A 20502-nucleotide genomic window follows, 5' to 3' on the forward strand; every position below is an offset into this window, starting at 1 on the left:
ACTCTCTATCACTCTCTGACACTCTCTGACACTCTCAGACAATCACTATCACTCTCTATCACTCTCTGACACTCTATATCACTCTCTGAAACTCTCTGACACTCTCAGACACCCTCGATCACTCTCTGACATCTCTATCAATCTTTATCACTCTCTGACCACTCTCAGACACTCTCAGACACTCTCTATCACTCTCTCTCACACTTTGATGCTCTCTGACACTCTCTGACAATCTCAGACACTCTCAGACACTCTCTATCACTCTCTGTCACTGTCAGAAACCTCAGAAACTCTCTATCACTCTCTGACACTCTCTGACACTCTCTGACACTCTCTGACACTCTCTATCAATCTCTATCACTCTCTATCACTCTCTGACACTCTCTGACACTCTCTGACACTCTCAGACAATCACTGTCACTCTCTATCACTCTCTATCACTCTCTGACACTCTATATCACTCTCTGAAACTCTCTGACACTCTCTGACACTCAATGACACTCTCTATCAATCTCTATCACTCTCTGACACACTCTGACACTCTCTGACAGTCTCAGACACTCTCTATCAAGCTCAGACACTCTCTATCACTCTCAGACACTCTCTATCACTCTCTGACACTCTCAGACACTCTCTGACACTCTCACACACTCTCTATCACTCTCTGACACTCTCTATCAATCTCTGTCACTCTCTTTCACTCTCTGACACTCTCTGACACTCTCAGACAATCACTATCACTCTCTATCACTCTCTATCACTCTCTGACACTCTATATCACTCTCTGAAACTCTCTGAGACTCTCTGACACTCAATGACACTCTGACACTCCCTATCACTCTCTATCACTCTCTGACACTCTCTGACACTCTCAGACACCCTCGATCACTCTCTGACATCTCTATCAATCTTTATCACTCTCTGACCACTCTCAGACACTCCCTATCACTCTCTATCACTCTCTCTCACCCTCTGACGCTCTCTGACACTCTCAGACACTCTCAGACACTCTCAGACACTCTCTATTACTCTCTGACACTCTCTGACACTCTCAGACACTCTCGATCACTCTCTGACATCTCTATCAATCTTTATCACTCTCTGACCACTCTCAGACACTCCCTATCACTCTCTATCACTCTCTCTCACTCTCTGACGCTCTCAGACACTGTCCGTCACTCTCAGACACTGTCTGTCACTCACAGATACTCTCAGAAACTCTCAGAAACTCTCTATCACACTCTGAAACTCTCTGACACGCTCTGACACTCTCAGAATCTCTCTCTCACTCTCTGAAACTCTCAGACACTCTCTATCACTCTCTGACACTCTCCATCACTCTCTGACATTCTCAGACACTCTCTATCACTCTCTGAAACTCTCTATCACTCTCTGACACTCTCTGACACCCTCTATCACTCTCTGACACTCTCAGACACTCTCTATCACTCTCTATCATTCTCTGACACTCTCTGACAATCTCAGACACTCTCAGACACTCTCTATCACACTCTGACACTCACTGACACTCTCAGACATTCTCTGTCACTCTCAGACACTCTCTGTCACTCTCTATCACTCTCTGACACTCTGACACTCTCAGACACTCTCAGAAACTCTCTATCACACTCTGAAACTCTCTATCACTCCCTGACACTCTCTTTCGCTCTCTGAAACTCTCTGACACTCTCTGACACTCTCAGAATCTCTCTCTCACTCTCTGAAACTCTCTATCACACTCTGACACTCTCTGACACTCTCTGTCATTCTCTGACACTCACTGACACTCTCAGACACTCTCTGTCACACTCAGACACTCTCTGACACTCTCAGACACTCTCTGACACTCTCAGACTCACTCAGACACTCTCTAACACTCTCTATCACTCTCTATCACTCTCAGACACTCTCAGACACTCTCTATCACTCTCAATCACTCTCTGACACTCTCTGACACTCTCAGACACTCTCAGACACTCTCAGACACTCTCTAACACTCTGTATCACTCTCTATCACTCTCTGACACTCTCAGACACTCTCTGACACTCTCAGACACTCTCTGACACTCTCTGTCACTCTCTGTCACTCTCTGACACCCACTGACACTCTCAGACACTCTCAGACACTCTCAGACACTCTCTGTCACACTCAGACACTCTCTGACACTCTCAGACACTCTCCGGCACTCTCAGACACACTCAGACACTCTCTAACACTCTCTATCACTCTCTATCACTCTCAGACACTCTCAGACACTCTCTATCACTCTCAATCACTCTCTGACACTCTCTGACACTCTCAGACACTCTCTGACACTCTCAGACACTCTCAGACACTCTCAGACACTCTGTATCACTCTCTATCACTCTCTGACACTCTCAGACACTCTCTGACACTCTCTGACACTCTCTGACACTCTCAGACACTCTCTGACACTCTCAGACACACTCAGACACACTCAATCACACTCAGACACTCTCAGACACTCTCTATCACTCTCTGACACTCTCCGAAACTCTCAGATGCTTTCTGACACTCTCAGACACTCTCTGTCACTCTCTGACACTCTCAGACACTCTCTGACACTCTCTGACACTCTGTGACACTCTCAGACACTCTCTGACACTCTCAGACAATCTCTATCAGTCTCTATCAGTCTCTATCACTCTCTGACACTCTCAGACACTCTCAGACACTCTCTATCACTCTCAATCACTCTCTGACACTCTCTGACACTCTCTGACACTCTCAGACACTCTCAGACACTCTCAGACACTCTCTAACACTCTGTATCACTCTCTATCACTCTCAGACACTCTCTGACACTCTCTGACACTCAATGACACTCTCTGACACTCCCTATCACTCTCTATCACGCTCTGACACTCTCTGACACTCTCTGACAATCTCTATCACACTCTGACACTCACTGACACTCTCAGACATTCTCTGTCACTCTCAGACACACTCTGTCACACTCTATCACTCTCTGACACTCTGACACTCTCAGACACTCTCCGTCACTCTCAGACACTCTCTGACACCCTCTATCACTCTCTGACACTCTCAGACACTCTCTATCACTCTCTATCATTCTCTGACACTCTCTGACAATCTCAGACACTCTCAGACACTCTCTATCACACTCTGACACTCACTGACACTCTCAGACATTCTCTGTCACTCTCAGACACTCTCTGTCACTCTCTATCACTCTCTGACACTCTGACACTCTCAGACACTCTCAGAAACTCTCTATCACACTCTGAAACTCTCTATCACTCCCTGACACTCTCTTTCGCTCTCTGAAACTCTCTGACACTCTCTGACACTCTCAGAATCTCTCTCTCACTCTCTGAAACTCTCAGACACTCTCTATCACTCTCTGACACCTCCTATCACTCTCTGACATTCTCAGATACTCTCTATCACTCTCTGAAACTCTCTATCACACTCTGACACTCTCTGACACTCTCTGTCATTCTCTGACACTCACTGACACTCTCAGACACTCTCTGTCACACTCAGACACTCTCTGACACTCTCAGACACTCTCTGACACTCTCAGACTCACTCAGACACTCTCTAACACTCTCTATCACTCTCTATCACTCTCAGACACTCTCAGACACTCTCTATCACTCTCAATCACTCTCTGACACTCTCTGACACTCTCTGACACTCTCAGACACTCTCAGACACTCTCAGACACTCTCTAACACTCTGTATCACTCTCTATCACTCTCTGACACTCTCAGACACTCTCTGACACTCTCAGACACTCTCTGACACTCTCTGTCACTCTCTGTCACTCTCTGACACCCACTGACACTCTCAGACACTCTCAGACACTCTCAGACACTCTCTGTCACACTCAGACACTCTCTGACACTCTCAGACACTCTCTGGCACTCTCAGACACACTCAGACACTCTCTAACACTCTCTATCACTCTCTATCACTCTCAGACACTCTCAGACACTCTCTATCACTCTCAATCACTCTCTGACACTCTCTGACACTCTCAGACACTCTCTGACACTCTCAGACACTCTCAGACACTCTCAGACACTCTGTATCACTCTCTATCACTCTCTGACACTCTCAGACACTCTCTGACACTCTCTGACACTCTCTGACACTCTCAGACACTCTCTGACACTCTCAGACACACTCAGACACACTCAATCACACTCAGACACTCTCAGACACTCTCTATCACTCTCTGACACTCTCTGAAACTCTCAGATGCTTTCTGACACTCTCAGACACTCTCTGTCACTCTCTGACACTCTCAGACACTCTCTGACACTCTCTGACACTCTGTGACACTCTCAGACACTCTCTGACACTCTCAGACAATCTCTATCAGTCTCTATCAGTCTCTATCACTCTCTGACACTCTCTATCACTCTCTGACACTCTCTGACACTCTCTATCACTCTCAGACACTCTCAGACACTCTCTGACACTCTCAATCACTCTCTGACTCTCTCTGACACACTCTGTCACTGTCTGAAACACTCAGACACTCTCTATCACTCTCTATCACTCTCTGACACTCTCTGACACTCTCAGACAATCACTATCACTCTCTGTCACTCTCTATCACTCTCTGACACTCTCTGACACTCTCTGACACTCAATGACACTCTCTGACACTCCCTATCACTCTCTATCACGCTCTGACACTCTCTGACACTCTCTGACAATCTCTATCACACTCTGACACTCACTGACACTCTCAGACATTCTCTGTCACTCTCAGACACACTCTGTCACACTCTATCACTCTCTGACACTCTGACACTCTCAGACACTCTCCGTCACTCTCAGACACTCTCTGTCACTCTCTATCACTCTTGACACTCTCTGACACTCTCAGAATCTCTCTCTCACCCTCTGAAACTCTCAGACACTCTCTATCACTCTCTGACACTCCCTGACTCTCTCTTTCGCTCTCTGACACTCTCTGAAACTCTCTGACACTCTCTGACACTCTCTGAAACTCTCGGACACTCTCAGACACTCTCTATCACTCTCTGACACTCTCTGAAACTCTCAGAATCTCTCTCTCACACTCTGAAACTCTCAGACACTCTCTATCACTCTCTGACACTCTCTGACACTCTCTGACATTCTCAGACACTCTCTATCACTCTCTGAAACTCTCTATCACTCTCTGACACTCTCTGACACTCTCTATCACTCTCTGACATTCACTGACACTCTCAGACACTCTCTGTCACTCTCAGACACTCTCTATCACACTCTGAAGCTCTCTGACACTCTCAGACACTCTCTATCACTCTCAGCCACTCTCTATCACTCTCCGACACTCTCTGACACTCTCAGACATTCTCTGACACTCTCAGACACTCTCGATCACTCTCTGACACTCTCTGACACTCTCAGACACTCTCTGACACTCTCACATTCTCTATCACTCTCTTTCACTCTCTGACACTCTATATCACTCTCTGAAACTCTCTGACTCTCTCTGACACTCAATGACACTCTCTGACACTCCCTATCACTCTCTATCACTCTCTGACACTCTCTGACACTCTCAGACACTCTCTATCACTCTCTATCACTCTCTGACACTCTCCATCAATCTTTATCACTCTCTGACACTCTCAGAAACTCTCTATCACTCTCTCCCACTCTCTGACGCTCTCTGACACTCTCTGACAATCTCAGACACTCTCAGACACTCTCTATCACACTCTGACACTCACTGACACTCTCACACACTCTCTGTCACTCTCAGACACTCTCTGTCACTCTCTATCACTCTCTGACACTCTGACACTCTCAGACACTCTCCGTCACTCTCAGACACTCTCTATCACTCTCTGACATTCTCAGACACTCTCAGACACTCTCAGAAACTCTCTATCACTCTCTGACACTCTCTGACACTCTCAGACAATCACTATCACTCTCTATCACTCTCTATCACTCTCTATCACACTCTGAAACTCTCTGACACTCTCTGACACTCTCAGAATCTCTCTCTCACTCTCTGAAACTCTCAGACACTCTCTATCACTCTCTGACACTCTCTATCACTCTCTGACATTCTCAGACACTCTCAGACACTCTCAGAAACTCTCTATCACTCTCTGACACTCTCTATCACTCTCTGATACTCACTGACACTCTCAGACACTCTCTGTCACTCTCAGACACTCTCTATCACACTCTGAAGCTCTCTGACACTCTCAGACACTCTCTATCACTCTCAGCCACTCTCTATCACTCTCTGACACTCCCTGACACTCTCTTTCGCTCTCTGATACTCTCTGACACTCTCAGACACTCTCTATCACTCTCTATCACTCTCTGACACTCTCAGAATCTCTCTCTCACTCTCTGAAACTCTCAGACACTCTCTATCACTCTCTGACACTCTCTATCACTCTCTGACATTCTCAAACACTCTCTATCACTCTCTGAAACTCTCTATCACTCTCTGACACTCTCTGACACTCTCTATCACTCTCTGACATTCACTGACACTCTCAGACACTCTCTGTCACTCTCAGACGCTCTCTATCACACTCTGAATCTCTCTGACACTCTCAGACGCTCTCCATCACTCTCAGCCACTCTCTATCACTCTCTGACACTCTCTGACACTCTCAGACACTCTCAGACACTCTCTATCACTGTATGACACTCTCTGACACTCTCAGACACTCTCTGACACTCTCATACACTCTCTATCAATCTCTATCACTCTCTGACACCTCAGAAACTCTCTATCACTCTCTGATACTCTCTGACACTCTCTGACGCTCTCTGACACTCTCTATCACTCTCTGACACTCTCTATCACTCTCTGACACTCTCTGACACTCTCTATCACTCTCTGACATTCACTGACACTCTCTGACACTCTCTATCACTCTCTGACATTCTCAGACACTCTCTATCACTCTCTGAAAATCTCTATCACTCTATGACACTCTCTGACACGCTCTATCACTCTCTATCACTCTCTATCGCTCTCTGACACTGTCTGACACACTCAGACACTCTCTATCACTCTCTGTCACTCTCAGACACCTCAGAAACTCTCTATCACTCTCTGACACTCTCTGACACTCTCTGACACTCTCAGACAATCACTATCACTCTCTACCACTCTCTATCACTCTCTGACACTCCATATCACTCTCTGAAACTCTCTGACACTCTCTGACACTCATTGACACTCTCTGATACTCCCTATCACTCTCTATCACTCTCTGACACTCTCTGACACTCTCAGACACTCTCTATCACTCTCTATCACTCTCTGACACTCTCTATCAATCTTTATCACTCTCTGACACTCTCAGACAATCACTATCACTCTCTATCACTCTCTATCACTCTCTGACACTCTATATCACTCTCTGAAACTCTCTGACACTCTCTGACACTCAATGACACTCTAACAATCTCTATCACTCTCTGACACACTCTGACACACTCTCACACTCTCTGACAGTCTCAGACACTCTCTATCAAGCTCAGACACTCTCTATCACTCTCAGACACTTTCTATCACTCTCTGACACTCTCTGACACTCTCAGACACTCTCTGACACTCTCACACACTCTCAGACACTCTCTGACACTCTCATTCACTCTCTATCAATCTCTATCACTCTCTGACACACTCTAACACACTCCGACACTCTCTGACAGTCTCAGACACTCTCTAACACTCTCTGACACACTCTGACAATCTCTGACACTCTCAGACACTCTCAGACACTCTATATCACTCTCTGACACTCACTGACACTCGCAGACACTCTCTGTCACTCTCAGACACCTCAGAAACTCTCTTTCACTCTCTGACACTCTCTGACACTCTCTGACGCTCTCTGACGCTCTCTGACACTCTCTGACACTCTCTATCATTCTATGACACTCTCTGACACTCTCTATCACTCTCTATCACTCTCTGTCACTGTCTGACACACTCAGACACTTTCTATCACTCTCTGTCCCTCTCAGACTCCTCAGAAACTCTCTATCACTCTCTGACACTCTCTGACACTCTCTGACACTCTCTATCACCCTCTGACACTCTATATCACTCTCTGAAACTCTCTGACACTCTCTGACACTCAATGACACTCTCTGACACTCCCTAACACTCTCTATCACTCTCTGACACTCTCTGACACTCTCAGACACTCTCGATCACTCTCTGACATCTCTATCAATCTTTATCACTCTCTGACCACTCTCAGACACTCCCTATCACTCTCTTTCACTCTCTCTCACTCTCTGACGCTCTCTGACACTCTCTGACAATCTCAGACACTCTCAGACACTCTCTATCACACTCTGACACTCACTGACACTCTCAGACATTGTCTGTCACTCTCAGACACTCTCTGTCACTCTCTATCACTCTCTGACACTCTCAGACACTCTCTATCACACTCTGAAACTCTCTATCACTCCCTGACACTCTCTTTCGCTCTCTGAAACTCTCTGACACTCTCTGACACTCTCAGACACTCTCTATCACTCTCTGACACTCTCAGAATCTCTCTCTCACTCTCTGAAACTCTCAGACACTCTCTATCACTCTCTGACACCTCCTATCACTCTCTGACATTCTCAGATACTCTCTATCACTCTCTGAAACTCTCTATCACACTCTGACACTCTCTGACACTCTCTGTCACTCTCTGACACTCACTGACACTCTCAGACACTCTCAGACACTCTCTGTAACTCTCAGACACTCTCTGACACTCTCAGACACTCTCTGACACTCTCAGACACACTCAGACACTCTCTAACACTCTCTATCACTCTCTATCACTCTCAGACACTCTCTATCACTCTCAATCACTCTCTGACACTCTATGACACTCTCTGACACTCTCAGACACTCTCAGACACTCTCAGACACTCTCTAACACTCTGTATCACTCTCTATCACTCTCTGACACTCTCAGACACTCTCTGACACTCTCAGACACTCTCTGTCACTCTCTGTCACTCTCTGACACTCACTGACACTCTCAGACACTCTCAGACACTCTCAGACACTCTCTGTCACACTCAGACACTCTCTGACACTCTCAGACACTCTCTGACACTCTCAGACACACTCAGACACTCTCTAACACTCTCTATCACTCTCTATCACTCTCAGACACTCTCAGACACTCTCTATGACTCTCAATCAGTCTCTGACACTCTCTGACACTCTCAGAAACTCTCAGACACTCTCAGACACTCTCAGACACTCTGTATCACTCTCTATCACTCTCTGACACTCTCAGACACTCTCTATGACTCTCAATCACTCTCTGACACTCTCAGACACTCTCAGACACTCTCAGACACTCTCAGACACTCTGTATCACTCTCTATCACTCTCTGACACTCTCTGACACTCTCTGACACTCTCTGACACTCTCAGACACACTCAATCACCCTCAGACACTCTCAGACACTCTCTATCACTCTCTGACACTCTCTGAAACTCTCAGATGCTTTCTGACACTCTCTGACACTCTCTATCACTCTCTATCACTCTCTGTCACTGTCTGACACACTCAGACACTTTCTATCACTCTCTGTCCCTCTCAGACTCCTCAGAAACTCCCTATCACTCTCTGACACTCTCTGACACTCTCTGACACTCTCTATCACCCTCTGACACTCTATATCACTCTCTGAAACTCTCTGACACTCTCTGACACTCAATGACACTCTCTGACACTCCCTAACACTCTCTATCACTCTCTGACACTCTCTGACACTCTCAGACACTCTCGATCACTCTCTGACATCTCTATCAATCTTTATCACTCTCTGACCACTCTCAGACACTCCCTATCACTCTCTTTCACTCTCTCTCACTCTCTGACGCTCTCTGACACTCTCTGACAATCTCAGACACTCTCAGACACTCTCTATCACACTCTGACACTCACTGACACTCTCAGACATTGTCTGTCACTCTCAGACACTCTCTGTCACTCTCTATCACTCTCTGACACTCTCAGACACTCTCTATCACACTCTGAAACTCTCTATCACTCCCTGACACTCTCTTTCGCTCTCTGAAACTCTCTGACACTCTCTGACACTCTCAGACACTCTCTATCACTCTCTGACACTCTCAGAATCTCTCTCTCACTCTCTGAAACTCTCAGACACTCTCTATCACTCTCTGACACCTCCTATCACTCTCTGACATTCTCAGATACTCTCTATCACTCTCTGAAACTCTCTATCACACTCTGACACTCTCTGACACTCTCTGTCACTCTCTGACACTCACTGACACTCTCAGACACTCTCAGACACTCTCTGTAACTCTCAGACACTCTCTGACACTCTCAGACACTCTCTGACACTCTCAGACACACTCAGACACTCTCTAACACTCTCTATCACTCTCTATCACTCTCAGACACTCTCAGACACTCTCTATCACTCTCAATCACTCTCTGACACTCTCTGACACTCTCTGACACTCTCAGACACTCTCAGACACTCTCAGACACTCTCTAACACTCTGTATCACTCTCTATCACTCTCTGACACTCTCAGACACTCTCTGACACTCTCAGACACTCTCTGTCACTCTCTGTCACTCTCTGACACTCACTGACACTCTCAGACACTCTCAGACACTCTCAGACACTCTCTGTCACACTCAGACACTCTCTGACACTCTCAGACACTCTCTGACACTCTCAGACACACTCAGACACTCTCTAACACTCTCTATCACTCTCTATCACTCTCAGACACTCTCAGACACTCTCTATGACTCTCAATCAGTCTCTGACACTCTCTGACACTCTCAGAAACTCTCAGACACTCTCAGACACTCTCAGACACTCTGTATCACTCTCTATCACTCTCTGACACTCTCAGACACTCTCTATGACTCTCAATCACTCTCTGACACTCTCAGACACTCTCAGACACTCTCAGACACTCTCAGACACTCTGTATCACTCTCTATCACTCTCTGACACTCTCTGACACTCTCTGACACTCTCAGACACACTCAATCACCCTCAGACACTCTCAGACACTCTCTATCACTCTCTGACACTCTCTGAAACTCTCAGATGCTTTCTGACACTCTCAGACACTCTCTGTCACTCTCTGACACTCTCAGACACTCTCTGACACTCTCTGACACTCTGTGACACTCTCAGACACTCTCTGACACTCTCAGACAATCTCTATCAGTCTCTATCACTCTCTGACACTCTCTATCACTCTCTGACACTCTCTGACACTCTCTGACACTCTCTATCACTCTCAGACACTCTCAGACACTCTCTGACACTCTCAATCACTCTCTGACTCTCTCTGACACACTCTGTCACTGTCTGAAACACTCAGACACTCTCTATCACTCTCTGACAGTCTCTGACACTCTCTGACACTCTCTGAAACTCTCTATCAATCTCTATCACTCTCTATCACTCTCTGACACTCTCTGACACTCTCAGACAATCACTATCACTCTCTATCACTCTCTATCACTCTCTATCAATCTCTATCACTCTCTGACACTCTCTGACACTCTCTGACACTCAATGACACTCTCTGACACTCCCTATCACTCTCTATCACTCTCTGACACTCTCTGACACTCTGTGACACTCTCTATCACTCTCTATCACGCTCTGACATCTCTATCAATCTTTATCACTCTCTGACGACTCTCAGACACTCCCTATCACTCTCTATCATTCTCTCTCACTCTCTGACGCTCTCTGACACTCTCTGACAATCTCTATCACACTCTGACACTCTCAGACATTCTCTGTCACTCTCAGACACTCTCTGACACTCTGACACTCTCAGACACTCTCCGTCACTCTCAGACACTCTCTGTCACTCTCTATCACTCTCTGACACTCTCTATCACTCTCTGACACTCCCTGACTCTCTATTTCGCTCTCTGACACTCTCTGAAACTCTCTGACACTCTCAGAATCTCTCTCTCACTCTCTGAAACTCTCAGACACTCTCTATCACTCTCTGACACTCCCTGACTCTCTCTTTCGCTCTCTGACACTCTCTGAAACTGTCTGACACTCTCTGACACTCTCTGAAACTCTCTGACACTCTCAGACACTCTCTATCACTCTCTGACACTCTCTGAAACTCTCAGAATCTCTCTCTCACACTCTGAAACTCTCAGACACTCTCTATCACTCTCTGACACTCTCTGACACTCTCTGACATTCTCAGACACTCTCTATCACTCTCTGAAACTCTCTATCACTCTCTGACACTCTCTGACACTCTCTATCACTCTCTGACATTCACTGACACTCTCAGACACTCTCTGTCACTCTCAGACACTCTCTATCACATTCTGAAGCTCTCTGACACTCTCAGACACTCTCTATCACTCTCAGCCACTCTCTATCACTCTCCGTCACTCTCTGACACTCTCAGACACTCTCTGACACTCTCAGACACTCTCGATCACTCTCTGACACTCTCTGACACTCTCAGACACTATCTGACACTCTCACATTCTCTATCACTCTCTTTCACTCTCTGACACTCTATATCACTCTCTGAAACTCTCTGACTCTCTCTGACACTCAATGACACTCTCTGACACTCCCTATCACTCTCTATCACTCTCTGACACTCTCTGACACTCTCAGACACTCTCTATCACTCTCTATCACTCTCTGACACTCTCCATCAATCTTTATCACTCTCTGACACTCTCAGAAACTCTCTATCACTCTCTCCCACTCTCTGACGCTCTCTGACACTCTCTGACAATCTCAGACACTCTCAGACACTCTCTATCACACTCTGACACTCACTGACACTCTCACACATTCTCTGTCACTCTCAGACACTCTCTGTCACTCTCTATCACTCTCTGACACTCTGACACTCTCAGACACTCTCCGTCACTCTCAGACACTCTCTATCACTCTCTGACATTCTCAGACACTCTCAGACACTCTCAGAAACTCTCTATCACTCTCTGACACTCTCAGATAATCACTATCACTCTCTATCACTCTCTATCACTCTCTATCACACTCTGAAACTCTCTGACACTCTCTGACACTCTCAGAATCTCTCTCTCACTCTCTGAAACTCTCAGACACTCTCTATCACTCTCTGACACTCTCTATCACTCTCTGACATTCTCAGACACTCTCAGAAACTCTCTATCACTCTCTGACACTCTCTATCACTCTCTGACACTCACTGACACTCTCAGACACTCTCTATCACTCTCAGCCACTCTCTATCACTCTCCGACACTCCCTGACACTCTCTTTCGCTCTCTGATACTCTCTGACACTCTCAGACACTCTCTATCACTCTCTATCACTCCCTGACACTCTCTGACACTCTCTGACACTCTCAGAATCTCTCTCTCACTCTCTGAAACTCTCAGACACTCTATATCACTTTCTGACACTCTCTATCACTCTCTGACATTCTCAAACACTCTCTATCACTCTCTGAAACACTCTATCACTCTCTGACACTCTCTGACACTCACTATCACTCTCTGACATTCACTGACACTCTCAGACACTCTCTGTCACTCTCAGACGCTCTCTATCACACTCTGAATCTCTCTGACACTCTCAGACGCTCTCCATCACTCTCAGACACTCTCTATCACTCTCTGACACTCTCTGACACTCTCAGACACTCTCTGACACTCTCTGACACTCTCAGACACTCTCAGACACTCTCAGACACTCTCTATCACTGTATGACACTCTCTGACACTCTCAGACACTCTCTGACACTCTCATACACTCTCTATCAATCTCTATCACTCTCTGACACCTCAGAAACTCTCTATCACTCTCTGACACTCTCTGACACTCTCTGACGCTCTCTGACACACTCTATCACTCTCTGACACTCTCTATCACTCTCTGACACTCTCTGACACTCTCTATCACTCTCTGACATTCACTGACACTCTCTGACACTCTCTATCACTCTCTGACATTCTCAGACACTCTCTATCATTCTCTGAAACTCTCTATCACTCTATGACACTCTCTGACACGCTCTATCACTCTCTATCACTCTCTATCGCTCTCTGACACTGTCTGACACACTCAGACACTCTCTATCACTCTCTGTCACTCTCAGACACCTCAGAAACTCTCTATCACTCTCTGACACTCTCTGACACTCTCTGACACTCTCAGACAATCACTATCACTCTCTACCGCTCTCTATCACTCTCTGACACTCCATATCACTCTCTGAAACTCTCTGACACTCTCTGACACTCATTGACACTCTCTGATACTCCCTCTCACTCTCTATCACTCTCTGACACTCTCAGACACTCTCTATCACTCTCTATCACTCTCTGACACTCTCTATCAATCTTTATCACTCTCTGACACTCTCAGAAACTCTCTATCACTCTCTCTCACTCTCTGACGCTCTCTGACACTCTCTGACAATCTCAGACACTCTCAGGCACTCTCTATCACACTCTGACACTCACTGACACTCTCACACATTCTCTGTCACTCTCAGACACTCTCTGTCACTCTCTATCACTCTCTGACACTCTGACACTCTCAGACACTCTCCGTCACTCTCAGACACTCTCTGTCACTCACAGATACTCTCAGAAACTCTCAGAAACTCTCTATCACACTCTGAAACTCTCTGACACTCTCTGACACTCTCAGAATCTCTCTCTCACTCTCTGAAACTCTCAGACACTCTCTATCACTCTCTGACACTCTCCATCACTCTCTGACATTCTCAGACACTCTCTATCACTCTCTGAAACTCTCTATCACTCTCTGACACTCTCTGACACTCTCTATCACTCTCTGACACTCACTGACACTCTCAGACACTCTCTGTCACTCTCAGACACTCTCTATCACACTCTGAAACTCTATGACACTCTCAGACACTCTCTATCACTCTCAGCCACTCTCTATCACTCTCTGACACTCCCTGACTCTCTCTTTCGCTCTCTGACACTCTCTGACACTCTCTGACACTCTCAGACCCTCTCTATCACTCTCTATCATTCTCTGACACTCTCTGACACTCTCAGAATCTCTCTCTCACTCTCTGAAACTCTCAGACACTCTCTATCACTCTCTGACACTCTCTAATCCTCTCTGACATTCTCAGACACTCTCTATCACTCTCTGAAACTCTCTGACACTCTCAGACACTCTCTGACACTCTCAGACACTCTCTATCACTCTCTGACACTCTCTGACACTCTCAGACACTCTCTGACACTCTCATACACTCTCTATCAATCTCAATCTCTCTGACACACTCTGACACACTCTGACACTCTCTGACAGTCTCAGACACTCTCTATCACTCTCTGACACACTCTGACAATCTCTGACACTCTCAGACACTCTCAGACACTCTCAGACACTCTATATCACTCACTGACACTCACTGACACTCGCAGACACTCGCAGACACTCGCAGACACTCTCTGTCACTCTCAGACACCTCAGAAACTCTCTATCACTCTCTGACACTCTCTGACACTCTCTGACACTCTCTGACGCTCTCTGACACTCTCTGACACTCTCTATCACTCTATGACACTCTCTGACACTCTCTATCACTCTCTGACACTCTCTATCACTCTCTATCACTCTCTGACACTGTCTGACACACTCAGACACTCTCTATCTCTCTCTGTCACTCTCAGACACCTCAGCAACTCTCTTTCAATCTCTGACACTCTCTGACTCTCTCTGACACTCTCTGACGCTCTCTATCAATCTCTATCACTCTCTATCACTCTCTGACATTCTCTGACACTCTCTGACACTCTCAGACTATCACTGTCACTCTTTATCACTCTCTATCACTCTCTGACACTCTATATCACTCTCTGAAACTCTCTGACACTCTCTGACACTCAATGACACTCTCTGACACTCCCTATCACTCTCTATCACTCTCTGATACTCTATGACACTCTCAGACACTCTCTATCACTCTCTATCATTATCTGACAATCTCTATCAATCTTTATCACTCTCTGACACTCTCTGACACTCTCAGACACTCTCTATCACTCTCTCTCACTCTCTGATGCTCTCTGACACTCTCTGACAATCTCAGACACTCTCAGACACTCTCTATCACTCTCTGTCACTCTCAGACACCTCAGAAACTCTCTATCACTCTCTGACATTCTCTGACACTCTCTGCACTCTCAGACAATCACTATCACTCTCTATCACTCTCTATCACTCTCTGACACTCTATATCACTCTCTGAAACTCTCTGACACTCAATGACACTCTCTATTAATCTCTATCACTCTCTGACACACTCTGACACACTCTGACAATCTCTGACAGTCTCAGACACACTCTATCAAGCTCAGATACTCTCTATCACTCTCAGACACTCTCTATCACTCTCTGACACTCTCTGACACTCTCAGACCCTCTCTGACACTCTCATATACTCTCTATCAATCTCTATCACTCTCTGACACACTCCGACACTCTCTGACAGTCTCAGACACTCTCTATCACTCTCTGACACACTCTGACTATCTCTGACACTCTCAGACACTCTCAGACACTCTATATCACTCTCTGACACTCACTGACATTCGCAGACACTCTCTGTCACTCTCAGACACCTCAAAACTCTCTTTCACTCTCTGACACTCTCTGACACTCTCTGACGCTCGCTGACACTCTCTGACACTCTCTATCACTCTATGACACTCTCTGACACTCTCTATCACTCTCTATCACACTCTATCACTCTCGGACACTCTCTGACACTCTCTGACACTTTCTGACACTCTCAGACAATCACTATCACTCTCTATCACTCTCTATCACTCTCTGACACTCTATATCACTCTCTGAAACTCTCTGACACTCTCTGACACTCAATGACACTCTCTGACACTCCCTATCACTCTCTATCACTCTCTGACACTCTCTGACACTCTCTGACACTCTCTGACACTCTCGATCACTCTCGATCACTCTCTATCACTCTCTGACATCTCTATCAATCTTTATCACTCGCTGACCACTCTCAGACACTCCCTATCACTCTCCATCACTCTCTCTCACTCTCTGACGCTCTCTGACACTCTCTGACAATCTCAGACACTCTCAGACACTCTCTATCACACTCTGACACTCACTGACACTCTCAGACATTCTCTGTCACTCTCAGACACTCTCTGTCACTCTCAGACACTTCTCTGTCACTCTCAGACACTCTCAGACACTCTCAGAAACTCTCTATCACACTCTGAAACTCTCTATCACTCCCTGACACTCTCTTTCGCTCTCTGAAACTCTCTGACACTCTCTGACACTCTCAGACACTCCCTATCACTCTCTATCACTCTGTGACACTCTCAGAATCTCTCTCTCACTCTCTGAAACTCTCAGACACTCTCTATCACTCTCTGACACTTTCTATCACTCTCTGACACTCTCTGACACTCTCTGTCACTCTCTGACACTCACTGACACTCTCACACATTCTCTGTCACTCTCTGTCACTCTCTATCACTCTCTGACACTCTGACTCTCACACTCTCCGTCACTCTCAGACACTCTCTGTCACTCACAGATACTCTCAGAAACTCTCAGAATCTCTCTCTCACTCTCTGAAACTCTCAGACACTCTCTTTCACTCTCTGACACTCTCCATCACTCTCTGACATTCTCAGACACTCTCTATCACTCTCTGAAACTCTCTATCACTCTCTGACACTCTCTATCACTCTCTGACACTCACTGACACTCTCAGACACTCTCTGTCACTCTCAGACACTCTCTATCACACTCTGAAGCTCTATGACACTCTCAGACACTCTCTATCACTCTCAGCCACACTCTATCACTCTCTGACACTCCCTGACTCTCTCTCTTTCTCTCTCTGACACTCTCTGACACTCTCTGACACTCTCTGACACTCTCAGACACTCTCTTTCACTCTCCATCATTCTCTGACACTCTCTGTCACTCTCAGAATCTCTCTCTCACTCTCTGGAACTCTCAGACACTCTCTATCACTCTCTGACATTCTCAGACACTCTCTATCACTCTCTGAAACTCTCTATCACTCTCTGACACTCTCTGACACTCTCTATCACTCTCTGACATTCACTGACACTCTCAGACACTCTCTGTCACACTCAGACACTCTCTATCACACTCTGAAGCTCTCTGACACTCTCAGGCACTCTCTATCACTTTCAGCCACTCTCTATCACTCTCAGCCACTCTCTGACACTCTCAGACACTCTCTGACACTCTCAGACACTCTCTATCACTCTCTGACACTCTCTGACACTCTCTGACACTCTCTGACACTCTCTATCAATCTCTATCACTCTCTGTCACTCTCTGTCACTCTCAGACACCTCAGAGACTCTCGATCACTCTCTGACACTCTCTTACAGTCTCAGACACTCTCTATCACTCTCAGACACTCTCTATCACTCTCTGACACTCTCTGACACTCTCAGACACTCTCTGACACTCTCACACACTCTCTATCACTCTCAGACACCTCAGAAACTCTCTATCACTCTCTGACACTCTCTGACGCTCTCTGACACTCTCTGACACTCCCTATCACTCTATGACTCTCTCTGACCCTCTCTATCACTCTCTATCACTCTCTGTCACTGTCTGACACACTCAGACACTCTCTATCACTCTCTGTCCCTCTCAGACTCCTCAGAAACTCTCTATCACTCTCTGACACTCTCTGACACTCTCTCTCTCAATCTCTATCACTCTCCATGACTCTCTGACACTCTCTGACACTCTCTGACACTCTCAGACAATCACTATCACTCTCTATCACTCTCTATCACTTTCTGACACTCTCTGACACTCTCAGACACTCTCTATCACTCTCTATCACTCTCTGACATCTCTATCAATCTTTATCACTCTCTGACCACTCTCAGACACTCCCTATCACTCTCTATCACTCTCTCTCACTCTCTGACCCTCTCTGACACTCTCTGACAATCTCAGACACTCTCAGAAACTCTCTATCACACTCTGACACTCACTGACACTCTCAGACATTCTCTGTCACTCTCAGATACTCTCTGTCACTCTCTATCACTCTCTGACTCTCTGACACTCTCAGACACTCTCCGTCACTCTCAGACACTCTCCGTCACTCTCAGACACTCTCAGACACTCTCAGAAACTCTCTATCACACTCTGAAACTCTCTATCACTCCCTGACACTCTCTTTCGCTCTCTGAAACTCTCTGACACTCTCTGACACTCTCAGACACTCTCTATCACTCTCTATCACGCTCTGACATCTCTGACACTCTCAGAATCTCTCTCTCACTCTCTGAAACTCTCAGACACTCTCTATCACTCTCTGACACTCCCTATCACTCTCTGACATTCTCAAATACTCTCTATCACTCTCTGAAACTCTCTATCACTCTCTGACACTCTCTGACACTCTCTATCAATCTCTATCACTCTCTATCACTCTCTGTCACTCTCAGACACCTCAGAAACTCTCGATCACTCTCTGACACTCTCTGACAGTCTCAGACACTCTCTATCACTCTCAGACACTCTCTATCACTCTCTGACACTCTCTGACACTCTCAGACACTCTCTGACACTCTCACACACTCTCTATCACTCTCTGACACTCTCTGACACTCTCAGACACTCTCTGACACTCTCATACACTCTCTATCACTCTCTGACACACTCTGACACACTCCGACACTCTCTGACAGTCTCAGACACTCTCTATCACTCTCTGACACTCTCTGACACTCTCTGACGCTCTCTGACGCTCTCTGACACTCTCTGACAATCCCTATCACTCTGTGACACTCTCTGACACTCTCTATCACTCTCTATCACCCTCTGTCACTGTCTGACACACTCAGACACTCTCTATCTCTCTCTGTCCCTCTCAGACTCCTCAGAAACTCTCTATCACTCTCTGACACTCTATATCACTCTCTGAAATTCTCTGACACTCAATGACACTCTCTGACACTCTCTGACACTCTCTCTCAATCTCTATCACTCTCTATGACTCTCTGACACTCTCTGACACTCTCTGACACTCTCAGACAATCACTATCACTCTCTATCACTCTCTATCACTCTCTGACACTCCCTATCACTCTCTATCACTCTCTGACACTCTCAGACACTCTCTGACAATCTCAGACACACTCAGACACTCTCTAACACTCTCTATCACTCTCTCTCACTCTCTGACGCTCTCTGACACTCTCTGACAATCTCAGACACTCTCTATCACACTCTGACACTCACTGACACTCTCAGACATTCTCTGTCACTCTCAGACACTCTCTGTCACTCTCTGTCACTCTCTATCACTCTCTGACACTCTGACACTCTCAGACACTCTCCGTCACTCTCAGACACTCTCTGTCACTCTCAGACACTCTCAGACACTCTCAGAAACTC

The sequence above is a fragment of the Heterodontus francisci genome, chromosome 9, assembly GCF_036365525.1.
Source record: "Heterodontus francisci isolate sHetFra1 chromosome 9, sHetFra1.hap1, whole genome shotgun sequence".
NCBI lineage: Eukaryota > Metazoa > Chordata > Chondrichthyes > Heterodontiformes > Heterodontidae > Heterodontus > Heterodontus francisci.